This window comes from Prinia subflava, chromosome 6 (genome assembly GCF_021018805.1).
Source record: "Prinia subflava isolate CZ2003 ecotype Zambia chromosome 6, Cam_Psub_1.2, whole genome shotgun sequence".
Lineage (NCBI taxonomy): Eukaryota > Metazoa > Chordata > Aves > Passeriformes > Cisticolidae > Prinia > Prinia subflava.
Window position 1 is genome coordinate 15,868,755 of NC_086252.1, and position 19,181 is coordinate 15,887,935.

Consider the following 19,181-nt stretch of genomic DNA (forward strand, 5'->3'; position numbering starts at 1 on the left):
CACACTTCTATATTTTACAAAACAGAGCTGACGAGTGGTGGCTGTTGTTTTGAAGCCCTCACAGGTGGGCTGGCAAAGCCGGAGGGCTGCGAGGCTGGCTACAGGTTTGTGAGAATTTAGGGAACCAGGAGCAACCGCTGACTACCAGCAGCCGAAGGAGTAAGGGAAGGCAGGAGCGGTTCCTGCTGTCTTTCGGGGGTTGTTTCTCAGGGCTGTCGCCCCTGGGACGAGGCTGTGCTGCCTGTGGCACGGAACGGGCTGAGGTGACCGCGTCCAGCCGGCGCTGGGCTCGCCCGGGGCGAGCAGACCGCTGGGCTGGCAGAGAACCCCCAGCCCGCCCGCCTCAGCGGGAGGCTCCGGCGCTCCGCTCCCCTCACGGCCCGGCTCAGCCCGGCCCGGCCCCCGCCACAGGTGCCGGGGCCGCCCCGCCCCCGGCGCGAGCGCGCAGGCTCCGCCCGCGTGCCGACCCCGGCCCCCGCCCCACCTGAGCCCACGGACAGACAGACAGACAGAAGGACAGACAGACAGACAGAAGGAAGGACGGACAGACAGACAGACAGACAGACAGACAGACAGACAGACAGAAGGAAGGACGGACAGACAGACAGACAGACAGACAGACAGACAGACAGACAGACAGAAGGACGGACGCGTCGGGAGAGCCGCGGGGCTTCGGCGGAGTTGCGCCGCGCACGCCTCGGTCCGGCAGGAGCGGGCTGCGGTGCCCGCCGGTGCCGCGCCGCCTCCCTGCTCCCCTGCGGGCGGCTGCTGAGGTGAGCGGCGGCGGCGCCCGGGGGTGCCGGCCCCGGGGGTGCCGGCCCCGGGGGCCTCGCTCGGTGCCACGGCGCGGGGCGAGCCGGGGATGCGCGGCCGGAGCCGGAGCCCCGGACCAGCCCGTCCGCTCCGCGGCCGCCGCCGGGCGAAGTTTGGCGGCCGGAGCCGCAGGTAGCGGGGTGTCCGGGGTGTCCTCCTGCCCGGGCGGGGTGCGGGCTGCCGGGGCTTATCGGCGTCTCCGCAGCATCGCTTGTTTGCAGAAAGGATAAAGCGCGTCTCTAAATAGGTCAGGGGCTTCGGCAGCGCCTGGGATTTGCGTAACGATTTTCGTTACGTGGGGAAGGTGCCGGCTCCTGCTCCCGGGCTCCGAGGCTGGAGCGAGCGCTGCTTTCCAGGCACACGGAGTGACTTTCTAAAAAGAAGTAGTTGTATGGGCACAGCTCGGCTTTCTTGTTTTTAAACCCCGGCGACTTCGGGAAAGTTACATTTCTTCAGCAAAGGATGCATTAACCCACATGAAGGAGTCATCTTTGATGAGCTAATTACGCGTGGTGAGTGTATGTGTTCGGCATGGTAAGCCCGTGGACGGTGATGATATGCTTAAAATGTTAGAGTTTATGTCCTGGTGATACTGTTTCAAAATATGTGGAGGAGAGTTAGGTACAAGATTGTATTTTCTGCAGCTACCGGCCAGAAATGCCCTTGTTTCAGAGGAATTGTCATAATATTCATGCACGTGTGAAGGCTTACGTTTGTTTTCTCTTGTTTTTGACTCCTAGTCAAACTTGGGAACTGTCTTCATGGGTTTCAAAGGTTGTGAGCTTGGCATCAGATCTGTATTGTTAAGCTTGGGTGGGAAATCTATAAATGGAAAAGTTAGAGAAGTGTGGCACCGTGAGCCCTCAGAAGTTTCAATATATCTTCAAAACACATTTCAACTATGCAGCTAACTACTAGTTATGGGAGGAGGCAGATGATAATTTTATTTCCATACTCTCTGCTGCTTCTTTAGTGCTGCCCTGGACAAATAAAAATGAGATGCAAAAGAAGTCCTCTTGCTGCCAAGGACCAGTATGTTTTCTTATCTGAACAAAATGTAACATGAAACAATAGCGTAAAACCCCTGGGTCACTGGGGGTGCGTCTGTGTGATTGCAGCAGGCGTGGATAAGCGCTGCTGCTGCAGCTCCGGGCGAGAGGCAATGGCAGGGTGCTGGGGATGCCCAGGCTGCTGGATTCACGGAGAACGTGCTCTTGGAAGCTCCTGCCTCTCGTGGCAGCATTGTGCTCTCCAGTGGCTGCAGCCACCCTCCGCCCGGCTGCTGCAGTTCTGAAAACAAGGAAAAGGTGACTCTCTGAGTAGCCCAGAGCTGACAATAGACTGCTGTGAATGGGTTATGCTGCTTCTCCTTTTCCAAAGAAGTAGTCTTGCTACTCCTTTCAATTCACCAGGCTGGTAGACAGCTTAGGGGGAGGGACAACGTTTTTCTTCTGTTTTGTTTCTAGGGTATTCCTCTATAGTTGCAAACTTTTTTCTGGTGTTTGGTCTTGCCAGATGGGTTTTTCGTACCTCTGACCTTTTCCAGTGGATGGGAATAGACATGCTTGTGTGAAATCTGAAGGCAGAAGATAAACCAGGAGTTATGACTCTGGTCACATTAATAACTTTTTTTTTTTTTTCAATTCTTTGGTTTAACAATCCACAAGAAATTAGAAAGGAAACTATCCTCTTTATGGGACATTTCACTAAGTAATCAAGGTTTTAATTTTTTTTTCAATTGAATTATATAACGGAGGCTTGATTAAGCCTAAAAATATTAACAAAACCCAGCAGGTGTCAAGATCCTGTGCTGACTTGCCTCTTCCTGTACTAATGGGAGCTGTCCATCTCTCCTGTGCTCCCTCTGCACTGCACACTCTCTCACATGGGATCAATGTACTCACACCAGCACCAATTTCTCTTCACTGACTGTTCTTCACTGTCTCCATTTTTTTTAATCTTTTGGATTTTGTCAGCTATCTTCCTCCTCGAGTACAGTTGCTCAGGGATAAGTCAGTATAAAAGCGGCAAAAGGCCCTGTGGAAGATAATCTTTTGGGGGAGTGTAGGCTTGTTAGTTAATTAGCTCTGGAAGTCCTAAGATTTTGAACAGCAATGAGGATTACTGCATAAAACAGATGCTTTACAGTTCTTGCAGTTTTCTCTCATCAGGTTATCACAAGGGATTGTGGTTCAAGAATATTTACTCTCTGAGTTTGAGAATTTATGCAACAGGGCATTCCTGTTATTTCCAAAATGAGCATATTTTTGGTACAGTTGTGGTAGTCTCAAATCTCAAAGCATTCATCAGGCTGTGTTGGGATGTAACAGAGTACAGAACTGGAGTGCAAGGTGCTCTCTAGTGTACTGAAATACACTGAAAAGCTCAGGTCATCTGTAGTTAATGGGAAGAAAAGATGACTTTGCAGTCTGAATAGCTTGCTTTCTGAAATTCTGCTCTTACTTTGTAATATGCCTTAAGCCCTTTGGAATTCCTTGAATGACAATTTGCAGCAGATAAATATTTTGGTTCTGTAACTTTTGCATTGCATTCAGAAAATTGTGGTATTGAAATATATGTCACCCATGAAGATACAACTGTGAATATTGTATCTTATGTGATCCTTAATTACCTCTGATGCAGTGAAGGTAGAGGCAGATGTTAAATGCCACAATACCCCAGTTAACAAAGGGAGAATTTCCCTAGATCCATAGAATGCACTTGAATATTTCATCCTCAGGCTGATGAATGTACACAGGGTTGAAAGAATTACAGGAACTTGACTCTCCTATGTGACTGTAACTTTCTTCTGGCTGCATAGGTTACTAGATTTTCACCACAAACACTGCTTGCCTAACAACAGATGCAGCTCAAATGGTGATTGAGGGGCTATTTTCTATTGTTATTTTGCCCACATGTGGAAAAGTTACAGGTTCTTTTCAAATGCAAAATTTGTCTTTTTACTGCAGTTTCACAGAGCATGATAATCTTACAATAGGAAGTTTATGGTTTTCATTATTTAACAAAGGCCAGTGTTTTAAAAACAAAACATCTAAAACATTTTGAAAACTTGTGTCCTAAGGATTTTTAAAAATACTTTTTTCACAAAATTAATATGTTTTCTGGCTTAATGTAATGCACAAAGCAAGCAGAGTAATTATGGCAAAAATTGTGTCTGCACTGTGCAGTCATTTGACGTCATTCTATATTGTTGGAGAGAGTGCTGCCAGAGAGTAGCTGGTGTTCTAACAGTTACATTCAGTGAGAGCACTGGATATTATTCAGCAAGCATTGCCTAATTTATGTTATCAGTAGTATGCTGGTAAAAATAACAAAGTATTTGGTAATTTGTTCTGGTATAAGGTATCTTTTGGTGCTGGGAAGTGAGGGTCTTACTCTGTTTGCCAGAAATAAAGCCTTTTTTTTTTTTTTTTTTTTTTTTTTTGATGCCCCGCAATACATCACATTCCATGAAATTGCGCTAATATTTCCCAGAGTGATTAATCATGCCCATTAACTTACACATTTTTATTGTTTCCTTTCTAAGTGATTGCTCTCCTCAGATAATGTGCAATAATTCTTTTGAGTTTCTCACATGTGAAGCTTAGAGCCTTAACACGCTGTACATTTTGCATGCAACTGTGATTCTTCTTCTATATTAGCTAAAGCTGACATTGCTTTCTATAAACATATTAATTGACATGTTAAAAATTCATTAGACAACCTGAGCTCCCAAGGCTTGTAAAAATAGAAGCCTTGTAAACCAATCTAACTATATCAGTGCAGCCCCAGTCTGTTGCTTATCAATATTGGTACCTTAACAATTTGCTGCTGTTCAACTACCAGCCAGCTCTTGTAATGACAGGTGATGCCAATACACAATGAGCATGTTAGAACTCTGCTGTGTGCATTATTGATGATTGTTTGAATATGAGCAAGTTGGCCTGTTAGGAAAACACTGTTAGTGCTTTATTCCTCAGTGAAACAGTTCAATAAGACCTCGTTTATTGACAACTTATTTGTTTGTTATTAAACATTTATAATAAGGAATTGAAGAGGGAGCAGTAGCTAGACATGAGTACAAGCAGCAACTTTAGACAGCTGAAGTCCTTCTTATCCCACTTTATATACCTACATTTTTTTTCACTTACATAGCCATCTAAATGTTTCTCAAGTTTTAAAATGTTGTGAGATTGCATTGAACACAGAAATGGTATTAAATAGGTTTCATTTTACAAACAGGTGAAATGCACTTTCTGTGGTGGAATGCAGGTCCTGCATAGTTATGCCTCTTGGTTCACAGTTTTCTAGGCCTGGTGATTTTGCTGTGTGACGTGTTGTGGTATTGATAAGATGCTGTGATTCTGAAATATACTGGGCAGGTTTTCATTACTTTCTGCTGGCAAATTGTTTGGTGCAGACATGCCAGGGCTGAAAGTATGGGAAACATGGGGCACACCTGCAGCTCAGTCAGTCATTTTGCGTGTGAGGTAGGTTAATCTTGTGTCCTAGAGCACACTGATTCACCCTGGGAGATGTCTCAAAGACTCCTCTTGCAAGCAAACCACAAGGCTCAAAGCCAGTCTGCTCAGTTATAGTATCCATTACCTGCACCTCTGTGGCAGGGAAAGTGATCCTTGAGACTAAGGTGAGTCTTGTGTGTAAAGGAAGATTGTGTAACTGCTTACTACAGGCACTGAGGAGCAGCTACTGAAATGGCAGCATTCAGGAGAGCAAAGTACAGTTAACTTGAAGTGAAGCTTGAATTATATTATGACTTTCAAGAAAGTTTTCCTTTTTGTTGTTTATATTTCTGTGCCACAGTGTATTTATGGTTTATGAGGCTTTTGTTACATCGTGCAGTCAACCTGCTGCCATTCTACAACCAGTGTGGTCTGATACTGAGTAGTTCCTAACTGAGTTATTTACTGGGAACTGGTGTAGTGCTGATTCCTAGCAGAGGATGTGCTCCAATGACTCTTTAACACTTCTCAGCATTACTGAAATTGTGAGATCTACTGAATTGATAACATAACTGCTAATGATGGTTCTTCCTATAAATACTTGTGCAGGTGCCAGAAAGCTAAATATATGGGAGCAGACTTTGTTTAACAACACATGCTGTTGTATTTTAATTTGACACTCCTCAGTACATCCCATTTAGATATAGCAGACTATCAGGTCTCCTTAGTTCTAATATAATTTGATACAATTTCAGAGATTAATTAGGTTAAGACTCAGTGATGTGGCAAGCAACGTTAGTATGGTTTTCTTCAAAATGGAAATGAGGAAAAAATTTAATGTGATTTTTATGTCATCTAGTTTACCCTTTACAGTGTCCAATTGTATCTGTCATAAGTTTGATTAAAAAGAAGGTTTTTTCCTAAACCAAGAAAAAAATGAACATAAAGACTCATCAAGATGTACTGCAAAGATGAATTTGGGTAAGATAATAAGTCAACACATTCAAAGTTCTTAGTCTGCCCTGTGCAACAAGAGTTTCAAAGATGATGCAGGAACCTCCTAATGGGATTTTATAGTGAAAATGCTAATAAAAGCTAGCAGAGGAGTACCTAATCTCTTTCTTTGCATGGCTACATATGACCAAAAAGAGTAATTGCATAATCTTTCTTCCTTTGGCCACCTGCTAATAACTGGATGGTGAATCTTTGACTTGAAATTATGAATGCCTGTGTGTGCCTAGGTGCACCGTTAAAATGAGATTATTTAATATGTTACAGTTAAGAAAACCCCTTATGAATCTGTATCAAAAATTATGGAAAAAATTCAGCCTTTGTCTGTTTCTGCAGTCTGTTGTCTGCAATGCAGGTGCAGTCTATGCCAGAGAGATGCTTATTTGGTAGATTGTGGGGTCTCTGCATAGCCAGTACCATGTGTAATGCTTATCTTGGTCCCTTGTTAATCAGAGAATAAGAATACCAATATTTTAAACCTCAAACAGCACTATGAGAGCTTAAGTCTTGCAAAGTTAAGAATGTGAAAACTAGGAAATGCAATACAACCTTAGCTGGGTCTGTTAGTGAGCATAATCAAAAGTATCTTTTGTTTTTTTCTCACACTTTGTGCACAGCATGGGTAATATGTGCTTCAACAATGGTAAAAGAAATTTAAAAAATCTTTGCAACATTTCCATGATAGAAATAAAAGAGCATTCTTCTGACATAGAGGGAAGCTTCAGCAGGGAGAGGGGTCTTCAGCAAAGTTAATGCCCAGGCTGGGTCCTGGAGTCCAGGCGTCAGCCCTCGGAACGATGTAGGGTGGGCTCACAGCAGAAGTGTTGTCTTGAGAGGCAGCAGGAGCATCAGCAGTGCTCAGTTAGAGCCCGAGATCTAATACAGCAGTTCTGTAAACTCGAGCCTGCACCTCTCCACTCAGGCTCCCAGGAAAGTCGTGTGCTAGTAGTGAGTGATTTAAACAACTTGCCAAGCATTTCTAGCAGCTCTGTGGTGGAGCCCAGACTGCGGATAGATTCTGCACTGCAGCATTTAAGTGCCTTAACAGTGAAAGAATCTTTTCCTCTTGCAGTCTCCTGCATTTTTTTTTACAATTTCTGCAGCAAATTACATTGGTTTTTTCATGAGGTAGCTGTTCTCATGACTTTGATTGTCTTGACTAATCTGCAGTCTGTGAAGGGAGGGAAAATATGATCTTGTCTTTTAAAAAGTCTATTAGTTTGTTTTCTTTAAAAAACAAGCTATTCTGCCCTAAAGAATCACTATAAATCTTGAATTTTTCATCAGTGAGTGCATTTCAAATTGTTAAAACTAGAGCCTGGCTTCTAGAGTTTCTGGAGTGATTGAATAAATAAATTCTGTGGAGTAGCATTAGAGGCTTGATGTTCTTTGTATGCTTGCCCAGGTATTGTCAGATTCCTCTCTGGAGAACTTCACATTCTTTTAGACAGGTGTCATCAGAAGCAGCAGAACCTTATTGTCAGGTTTGACAGCTAAAATGGGCTAAGGACACTCCTAGTCCCATGAGTAATGTCAAAGCATTAAGCAGTCTAATATATGGGTAGGAATATTTGGTGCCACAGTCTTATTCTATATGGTACTAAACTGCTGGCAATGAATATATATTGTCTGTAAATGTATAAAATCGATTTTGAAGATGGAAGTCATTCTTCTTTTAAAAGTGTCTGAAACTGCTGAAGCTTTAGAGAATAAATCCTCTGGGGAGTGACTGAGAGAACTGGGGTCGTTAAGCCTGGAGAAGGAGGCACAAGGGAGACCCCAGCTCCCTGTTGGGAGGCTGTAGCCAGGTGGGAGTCAGCCTCTTCTCCAGGTAACAGGGGACTCAGGATGAGAGGAAATGGGCTCAAGCTGCACCTGGAGAGGTTCAGGTTGGACATTAGAGAGAATTTCTTCACTGAAAGAGTAGTAAGCACTGGAATGGGTTGCCCAGGGAGGTGATGGAGTTACCATCCTTGGAAGTGTTCAAGAAACAACGGGACATGGGGTTTAGGGCTATGGTTTAATGGACATGCTGATGTTTGGTCAAAGGTTGGACTCAATGACCCTGAAGGTCTTTTCCAACCTTAATGATTCTGTTTCTATAATTTTTACTGATCGAGGTTTGAATAAGGCTAAGTCCTTTGTACTTAGGGACCCCTTCTCTGCTGCAGGCAGGTGATGACAGATGCTCTTGAGCAAGTGATATTCCTGAAAGGCTAGGCAGGAGCCACCTAAACTGACATTTTCTTCCTCTTTCAAACAACTTTGAGAAAGCATTTGAAGCAACCTCTGCTGTCTTTCTTTGGCTTGTGGGTTAGTCTCACGATCTCATGAATGTTACAAAAACAGCTTAAGAAACCAGACAATGGAGCTTTACAAACTTCAGCATCAGAGAAATTTGCATTGATGACCAGTAATAACAAATTTTGACAGAAGTAATGTCAACATCTGATTATGTTGTCAACATCATAATTTGGTTATATTGTCAATTATGTTAACTTGGTAGATTTGTTGAGTCTCAATTGTCTCCATCATCATTACACTCTATTATGTAACTCAAATAGGTTGGCGCAGTGAGAGGTTGACAGAACAGGTGTGATGTAATTCTTGTTTTTACCACTTCCAGTTAATTTACATTAGCCATTATTTCTGCATATGACTTGGTGGTGGCGTGTTGTTGCAGTGTAAAAGATCTGTAAAAACTGTGCCTTTGAAGGAACCCCACGGACCTCTCTTAGGTGTTCTTTGTAGTTCTCAGAAGCTTTTTTGTTGTTTTTTTGGTTTTTTTTTTTGTTTTGTTTTTGTTTTTTTTTTGTTATGTGTAAATGACAATGTTGATCAAGTTTCTGTATCAGTTTTTCAATAAAGGATCTGACTTTTTTTTCTTTATTTTAAGTTGGACAACTAGACCTTGAGCAAGGATAGGAGAACTTCCTTCTTGTTCGGAGGGGAAGATTTATACCGACCTGATTTGGGGAGTGTTTAGAAATAAAGGAAGCGCACACTGGCGTTAAACCCCAGGGGACACCAGGCAGAGGGGCTGCAGGGAGCCTGTGGCTGACAGGAGCGTGTGGGGTTTGTAATCTCTCCGTGCAGCACCACGGCTGCTTCCTGCCTCACGCAGTGCATCAGAGGGCTGTTTGGCCCTGTGGTTGTGATAACCATGGGAATTGTCACGGGCAGTTAGGAGCCAACATCACATTTCACACTGAGCGTGGGGCTTGGCAGGTTTGCTGTTGTGTGGTTCTGCCATATCAAATGCCTTGGCAATATCAACCTGATGGAGGTGCTCATGTTTTTACAGAGGTGGAGATCACATTTTTTGTGATACTGAATCAAAGTTTTGAATGCTTCAGGTTATGTATCCTTTTTACTATACATATATGTTTTTGAATCTGTTCCTGTAGTTTACTTTTGCTACTGTTATAGCATACCATTGTATGGCTTCTTCCATCTTGTGAGAACACTCAAATTTCTTTCATATCAATGACTTGTTGAGAAAAGGTGATTTATTTTAAAATTTCTTATAAGGATGAAGTAGCAGCCTCTGGGCCACAGAAGTACGTTATGTTGTTTAAAAGGATCATTTCAGCTCGGGTTTCCAAATGGGCTAATTTATAAAACTCAGCACTGCTGCTTTTTAGGAATTGTCAGGATCTCTCTAAAATACTTCTTACTAGGATGTGTATTCCACATTTTTCCATAAAGCCATAGGCAGAACTTAATTCACTTATCAAAGTGCTGCCAAATGCTTTTCAGAATTAGTAATGAATATTAAAAACTTACTTGAGATTACTTTGGATCTTTCAGGTAGAAGGAGCATGAGCTGTGGGCTGACTGCAAGCAGCCCTGCCTGGTCCCTGTATCTTCTGAGCATCCTCTATATCTGCCTCTTTGTTGTCCCCTCAGGGAACTGGAATGCTTTAGTCTTTGGTCTTTCCTTCAGCAGCTACATTTCTTGACTCTTCTAATTTCTTGACCCCTGTGCTGGCTTGTTGAACTTAGTATTTGTCCCAGCTGTGTATTTTACCCATGTCCCCCTTCCTGATTGCAGCCTAATGCAACAAATTTCAAGGGTGGCCAGCAACTCAGAGAGTTTCTCGGAATATCCCAGTAAAATATGAACAACCTTATGGATGGTGCCCCATTTTTAAGAAAAAAAAAAATTGGGCCCCTTTTTCCAGTCAGTTTTCAGGCTTTTCCAGAAGCCTGAAATAAAGTTTGGCTTAATAAATTTACAAAACCTTTTTTTTTCTTTTTTTTTATTTAATAAAAAAAGGAGAATGCTCTTTAAAAATAAAGTTTACTTCTCAAACTTGGGTATAATTTAGAGTGCAAAAACATTTGTTCTTTTTTTTAAGGTACTTAGTGGAAACCACAGCTGGGAAAAGGGAGCAGAAGACTACTACATAAGCACTTGGCTATTCCTTGCAGTTACACATTGAGACTGATGAATATGTATATTTTTTAAAGAAATGTATATTGGCAATGATTACTGTGACACTCATTCTCTTGCATTTGATGAATTGCTTTAGTAGCTACAATTATTAGATCTCTAAAAAGAAGGTGAAGAAGGTATAAGAGTTGAACATATATCTGCATATACCTGTTCAACTGAAAATCTTTTAGAGAACAAGCTCTTGGAATTACAGGATCATCCTTGTGCTCTGTTTTATATGGCCTCGGTGTAACAAGTTTCTCAACTACTAATGGATGCTCTAGATGTCAGTAATATTATGCATACATAAAAGCCCTCTTGGGCTGTGAGATATATATATATATAAATTCATTTAACATGTCTGCATCGGATTTACCTCTAACCCTTCAAAGAAGAGCTTTTCTGATATAATTGCATTGACTGAGAAATCTGCTGTCAGGAAATGGATTTTTTTTTTCTTCTCAAATAAGTATTGCCCTATTGATAAAGGAATTTTGTAAATAGCCTGAAGTGTTTGCACTGAAGTTTAAGGGCTAGATTTAGATACATTTGATTAATGCTTTGCCTTAGTGTATGTAAAAATTTCCAGGGTTGTGAATTTCTGTCTTCAGAAGCACAGGAGTTGATTCTAATTAGAAAAAGAGTTAAGTAAGTTTAAAGACTATATACAAGACTGCACTGCAATACAAGGCAGAATGATCTGTTTTTAAAAAGGAAAAAAGGGTGAGTCAGGTTTTCATGGGGCTTCTCTGCTAGCAAATTAAATATTGATGCTTTTCAGGTAGCAATGTTCAGCTGTTAGAGAAAATACCTATCTACTGGAAACATTTTTTAAATATTCTACAACATATTATGCGAAGTAAGGCCAATTTTGGAGTTCTCTGATATGCAACAATGCAAAATTTTATGCTTAGCTGACTCTTTAATTAGCTCTCATTCTGTCTCACATGATTTATAGCTTCATGACTCCAATGTAAAAATGATATATGACTTAATGAAGCAGAAAGCTGCAATGGGTTCCCACCTCTAGTTGTTTAATGGTTTCCTGGAGGTAGGGGAATGGTTGTGCTGCAGAAGAAGAAGCTGTAAGCATCTCCTCATTTATTATGGCAAAGACATAACAGTCCACGATACTGTGACTTACAGTTGTTTGCCTCCTTGTCACATACACAATCCATTTGAGGGAGGAGGGAATGTGGCTCTTCCATAAAGCATAAAAATAGCAGGTAAGGTAAGAAATGCAGATGTAATCTTTCTTGCTCAAACTGAGTTTAGTGCAGCTGTTTGACGTATTTGGAATCTAACTTTTCCTTAATCCTAGAGAAATAGTGCTTCAGTGGGGTATAATTTCAATAATGGGCTGTAAAACCCTTAGTGGCCAACTGTTTTTCTTAGCTAAGGAGTTTTGGGGAGGTTTTTTTCCAAATGGCTATTCTGACCACACAAAGAAGTTTTTAGAAAAAAAGGTGATTTTTGCTGTATTACTCTTACAGTGAAGTTTCTCTAGTTGTGCTTCTGTTAGTTTCGCTTTTTTGTCTTTATAGCATCTTTGATATAGGGGTTCTGATTTTCTTAATTCCAGTACTGTAAATTCAAATTAGTTAATTCTGGATTCTCAATAGTTTAAGTGGTCTAAGCATGTATTCTGTAACGGAAAGGGGAAAAGATTCAGGAATATTAGAGAAATGAACTGCCTTCAGCCTTCTTTGGCTCTCCAGAAACAATTTGGTTTCTATGTGGGGCAGCAGCTTTCAGTAATTACTATGGGGAACCCACTGAAATACAGGAGTAGAATGAAGAAATGAAGCCTTTTTTTTTTCTTTTCTTTACTGTGCAGCTGCATGGTAAATGTTAAAGAATTACCACCTGTCAAGATTACAGTAACATTACAGGTATGTTTCTGGCACCTGTGTCTGACACAAATACACATTCATTTCTGAATCTGTTGTCATGTATATCCATTTTCTACATATTTCAGGAAGTGACCATTCCTTATTTAACTTATGGTCCTACCTCTATGGACCCACAAAGGCTAGAACCTTTCCTCATTTGCATCTGAGGGCTGGGGTTTGCCCTTAGAGTTTTGTAGGTACCTCTTCCTTTACTCCTTCCCCCCCCTTTCTCTCCTTTTTTCTTATTTTTTTCCCCTCTTGTGAAGTTTGGACTTGCTGCTATTAATCTGCAAGAACCGTGTGTTACCTTTTCAGTTTATATATGAACTACTGAGTTTGTAAATGAAGGCTATTACCCCCTCCCATGATGGGGGTTATAATTTCTGACATAATTCTGTGGTTCTCACAGAGAAATATTTTGCTATTGCCAGGTGGTTATTGGTTAATTAAGGATTTGTAGAATTTCCAAGTTCTTCCTTCAAATATCTTGTTCGTTTTTCACATTAATAAATTTTTTTCAATGTTTCTGGACTTCACAGTTTCTTCTGGAACCAGCAGTCTTTGGGACAGCTGGTCCAGGAATTTTTAGGTATCTGGGAAAAAAATAACAACACTCACCCTCTTTCCAGTCTTCTCTAAGGACTCTCAGTGGCTGTAACTGTGCAAGTGGGTGTGCAAGTCATTGTTGCATTTGGCTTTTGGACTCTCATATAGCCCATTTAAATATCAGTAAAATAGAAAATGTGCTTTGCTGTTTTACAATTGCAGTTTGTGCTTACTTCATGTTTGCAGTTAAACACAAATACAATATTCAAGGAAATATGCAACTTTATCAGGTTCTGGTAGGGTTTGAGAAATTAGTGAAAAACAAAGATTACTGCTTTTGGAAAGCTAGATCAGTCCTCTGTATTTGGTAGTGTGTTAGGTTATAATTTCAGAAGTCAATTATAGAAGCTTTCCCAGCACTTTTGAAATTATTGCAACTTCTGGGAAAACTCAAACAAGCTGTGGTTTCTGCTGGATCTTTCAAGGAGGCTGTTTTGTAATATATAGTGGGGATCTTGTTCAAAGTACAAGGAACATCACAAGGCCATTTTCAGAGTAGAGTAAGAAGTATACATGGCATTCACTGAATAATCCTGGAAGTACTTGCTGCCAGAATGGAAAATTTCACAGTGCAATGCCCCTATGCCCTGGGTTCTGCCTATGTTCTCCCTCCTCTCAAATATGGATGGAGGCTTTTGAAAGGTTTTTTGTGTCAGCATGTGGCTCTGTTTTAAACCAGAATTCTGGCAGTGGTGTTTGTTCCTGATTCTTTGTGTGTGTGTGAGCTCACTCATCACCATGAGGTGGGCTGAGGTCACCTGCTGAGAGCAGCCCTGCCTGTGAATGAGGGCACTGTAAGAAAGTGAACTTTTGCCTAGTTAGTGACCTAAACTAGAAGGAGTTTTTCTTAATATGAAATACAAGCACCTGTTTTGAGGTATTTCAAGTAAACACATTCATAACTGTGTAAGTTAATAGCTACAGATGCTATTAAGATCATCCAGAACCTTTATTTTTCTTTGGGAGTATTTTATCCAATTCTGAGTCACCCTGGTGTAACTTTGAATATGATCAGTTCTATTTCACATAGTGGTATGTTTTGTAAGGGTTTGTCATTTTTCTATGTAAGGAATATATATGTTGGTAAATATGTGACTATAAAATGGTGACACTGATAATACCTTTATATACAAAGCTGTTTACATACTTGCTGTTACCATGAGGTTATTACTGAACTATTCAACCATTTTTATTCCCAACTCTGGCATTTTTTGAAGTACAGCTACGTTGATGTATTTATGTCCAATCATGCATGTGCGGGTCCCTCCTTTTCTAGGGCCACGGTGGCATGCTCACTGATCCACCTGTGCAGAAGCATTTGTGAGATCAGAGCCTAAGCATATTACTGCTAAGTGTAATTAGATGCTAGACTCACACTGGAGTGCAGTTGCTTCCAAGTGTCACCCAAGATTAACTGAAGAGCAGCAATGATTGAGGACGCTAACTACTGAATACTTGGAAAACCATTCTGAGCAGAATTTTAAAATTGACACCTGGAGACTGTGAGCCATTATTGAATATGTAACTCCTTACTGAAAAATGAGTTTTAAAGTGCTCCTCTCTGCTTAGTCATCTTTTAAAAAGTAAATATTTTTCCTGTGAAATAATTTGATCAAAAAATAGTATCTATGTATTGGTATATTGATTGTTTGGCTGCTGATTTTGCTGAGTGGTGGTGTCTGCTAATAGATCTTTCTTCTTTGTTTGGATAAGAAATTTGAAATGAGTAACTAAAAGGCAGGGTCAGTAGGATCAAATCAAGTGTTTCCCAACTTGAATGAAATACTGTATTAAAATGGCAAATAATAGATGCCATACTGGCCCTGTTTAGATTTGCTATGTTTTAGGAACCTTGGGATTAGTGTTTATCTGTCCCATAAAGGACACAAATCATTTAGATTAGAAGTAATCTGATTGTATTGAAGTACAAATTATAGCACAAAGGCCATTCAAGTGGGTTAAGTGACCAGGCTTGGTAAACACCATATGACTGCTGATTGGTCGATGAAAGAGTATTAACTGAAAGATAATGATGGATTTTAATCCAAATCTCTAAAGCGCAACAGCTGCAGTTCCCAAATGAGTTCACTCACTGACAGAGTTTTAGGACACTGATTTATTTGTTTCTATTTCTCTTGCACAACAATTACTTTGAAATATAACTTATTTTTCCTGTATAGAATATAGCTATTACACACAGCTTTGTTTTATTAGATTTCTCTTCTACTTTCAGTGAGTTCATTATGACTTTTCCTGCATTTTACTTTGAAGAAATTGCAGTTATTTATTTCAGTATTCTGTAGTATGCTAGGGTAAATTGTTACGGTGATTCGGTTTAGGAAATTCAGCTGATGTCCTTTCTTTTCATGTCTTTTATGAACATAGTATGCAATCTAGTTAAGTATTAAAAAAGGCAAATTGGTATTCCATATGAACATATTTCAAGAAGGCTTACTGATATTAATGTCTGATGCTTATCACTGATAATAAATTATATGAATTTGTGTAGTGTTTTTTTTATTTCAGAGTGCTTATATGTAGTTTAAAAATGGAAAGAGCATTGCGTAAAAAATGACGTTATGATATCCTAAGAGTGAAAAGTGGCAACTGTTTAGGACCACAGTGTAACATTGTTTAGGATGTGAAATGAAAAACATAGGCAGATTGTACTTATTAATGATTTTAGTGTTGGGGCAATACTACCCTTTTTTTGGTTGTTGTTGCAATAAGGACTTCAGTGGGAAAGTTTCACGTTTTCTCAAGTTTTCCCCTGAAATTTGTGCTTGCTCTAAAATAATCATATTCATTTAAGAAATCTGATGAATGTCTTCAAATTTAACTTTGTGGTTTCCTGGTCCATCTGTTTGATTCTGGAAGGTCAACAAGAGACCAGATGAAGTGGTACTTAATTATTGTTTACAGTCTAAATAGACACATGAAAAATAGTTAAAGTCTTTCAGAATGATACTGTTTCATCTTGTCTGTATCTAAAAAATGTGTGTGATAAAACCATTCCTCTATTGTTATTCAGGATTTATTTAGATAATCTAGATAAGATATGGCCTCATACAGTGCATTAGATCCCCCTGTGTACTGTCCCTACAGGCTGTTTTGAGAGCAAAAATTGAGTCATTAATACCTAGGTCATGTTTTGTCCTTTTGATATAGACACGCCTAATGCTATAAACAGTGAAAATAGGTATGGAACTTTTCCTTTGGATTTACAGTTTAATTCAAAATACAGTTAGGAAAACTGCCTGATAAAAAAACTAAGTCCTTAATAGCCTTTCCTTTGTAAGGATATTTTGTGATATCTGAACTCTAGTTGCTTTCCCAAAGGGAAGTTACTGCTATGGCAGTTGAGTCTGTTTCTGCTGACAGTTGAACTGGGCTTTCTTCATTCATTTGTTAGCTAAGAACTGATAAATACTTAAAAATAATAACGTGGCATTTAATTGACAATTTGGCCTAACAATTGAATTGGCCATTTAGCCTAAATTGAATTAATTACAATAGCTGAGGACCCTCACTTAATTTCCATAATTAATGAAGCATAATTAAATAAAAATATTGATTTCTATATTGTTTAGAAATATTTTTTAAAATGGACCAGCGATTCCTAACCTTCCTGCTTTTCAGGGATAAGGGAGCATTAATACTGCAGTTGCAAAATTGATGAGTGTCCATCTGGAGTTCAGGAAACTGATTTAATTAATGCTCGTGATGACTTCAGACTGACATGGGTGTAGAGAAGAGTTCTGGCCAGGGAAAAGGAGATCCTGTCTTCTGTGTTATGTAGAGACTTCCTTAGTCTTGGGAAATAAAGGAATTCTAGTATCACAGTGTGTTTTGGACTGGAAGGGACCTTAAGGATCATCTAGTTCCAACCTCCTGCTGTGGGCAAGGGACACCTTTCCCCAGTTCAAGATGCTCAGAGCTCCATCCAGCCTGGCCTTGAACACTTCCAGGGATGGGGCATCCACAGCTTCTCTGGGCAACTTGTGCCAGTGTCTCACCACTCTCACAGGGAAGTAGTTTAGAGTATAACTAATCTGAATTACCCTCTTTCAGTTTAAAATCATTACCACATCTCCTGTCACTTCGTGCCCTTGCAAACATGGGTAGGTTGTGGGAACACAGGGGAAGACAAAACACTTGTCTTCTGATGGATTTATGGACTGTACACAGCAGGGAAAGAGAAATTAAACCATCAGCCAGGGCTGACCTAGAATCAGTGCCTGCACTGTGTGACTGAATACATGCCTGATTGTTCAGTATTTGTCCTGGAGGACATACATGAGGACTAGCATTTAGGTTTGGTTTTGTTTGCGTTTTATTTTTTTAAGTTTTATGTTTCTTACAGTGATAAAGCTTAATAGCAGTCCAGACCCTGATCAAGTGCATGGCTGAGAGAAGATAAATGCTCCTACCTAAACATTGTCAGCTCTGAACATTCAAAAATCATCTCAGATGTAAAAGAAAATTGAAATTGGTTTCTCTTTAATTCCCTTCTAGTTTTTGAGCCTTTAGGGTTCATGTTTTCAGTCAGCTCTGCCAGGATTAGAAGGATATTTTAAAAGCTAGAGTTCCTGGGGATTTTTATGACTGCATGACCCAGGCTCAAGAAAAATGCCTAATACTGCAAGAAATAATTCTGAAAGCTAACTGCCCTGAATTTGTGAGTCATGAGCAAAGGTGACATTGCATTGATAAATTGGATTTTACTAAGTGAACCTTTCTGAATGTTTCATGTTTCAAAACCTCATGCTTGTGATGTCAACACAGGAGGCATATTCAGCCTGCTAGGTCTTTTAAGGCCAAGTGTGTCTTTTAAGTGTGTTTAAAACTGTCTTTAACAGAAATTGTATTCAGTTATCAGCTATTCAGCAAAGGACAACTTGAGCACAGATCAACCAGGTAAACCTGCGAGAGAGAAAGATTTTCATTAGTTGGAGGATTTAATAGAAGAATTTTTTATCACAAGGATTTTTTGTATTACGAAGTCAACTGTCTGCACATCCAAAAATAGTGGGTTTTAAAAAATTCTTTACTAATAAAATGTTGAGGAAATTTAAAACTACCAAATGTCTCCAGGGAATGTGACAGCTTGGACAAGGGAGAGCTACTGAAATAAGGTATGAAAGTCAGCTTTACTGCAATCTTAAAGTTGCAAAGGGCTTTGAAAAGTGAATGACTGGAGAGAAATATCTCCTGAGAATAAAATGGGCTTTTGAAAGATAACTTGAGCTGAAAATGCTTAAGTAAAAGCTTCTTGTTGTGCACCTCAGCATTTTCTAGTGCAAAAAATACATATTCTGCTCACACTTTCATCTTCCTGGGGGCTATATTTAGTCAGAGGAGATTAATGGCCAGTTTTCTGTGCAGCTGCCATCACCACAAGTTTATCCGTTTGAAAAATGTCTTTTTTTACTTTTTAGGGGAGCCGTATGCATGAATTTCTGTGAAGACTTCAAATACATAGTAAATACATTACAAATGCATTGTAAAATGACAGGTAGAATGATGTTTATATCCCTGAGCAGGTGCCAGCCTTGTAGTCAATGCAAGATGGCAGCAGAAGACTGACTGTGACTTGTATAATTTTATGTCAGATCTTTTTGTCTTAAATAACCGGTATTGAGTTTTAAATGCATTTATGATTACCTGACCATTTAATAAAGTCATGGGTTCTACAGAGAGCTACACTAGGATGCACGGATTCGTGAACTCTGCAGTAGAGGAAGCAGTCTGGGATGATTTACAAAAACTGACAGTTCTACAAACACTCATTTAAAGAAGGGTAAGCAAACATGATTAAGGAGCTTGGAAAAACTACCTTGTTGCCCCTCATTGCCTCTGGCTGCATGTCCTGTAGTTCTGCAGGGTTTTGTTTGTTTGTTTTTTGTTTTGCCTTTTGTTTTGTTTTTGGTTTTTTTGTTTTTCTTAGATAGTCCTTGC

The 19,181-nt window shown here is 40.0% G+C and overlaps 1 protein-coding gene across 2 annotated transcripts in view; it reads left to right on the top strand.

Annotated features, from left to right (window-relative positions):
* Positions 1-601: 601 nt before the first annotated feature.
* The window catches only part of ZNF385B (zinc finger protein 385B), a 153,677-nt gene continuing 135,097 nt past the window's right edge, over positions 602-19,181 (top strand). Inside the window, exon 1 of one of the 2 annotated variants that reach the window (XM_063400418.1) lies at positions 602-773. The gene's annotated coding sequence lies outside the window, so the exon portion shown is untranslated. Of the gene's footprint in view, positions 774-810; positions 1,326-19,181 lie in introns of those variants that run through there. The other variant, XM_063400420.1, reaches the window with a different exon arrangement.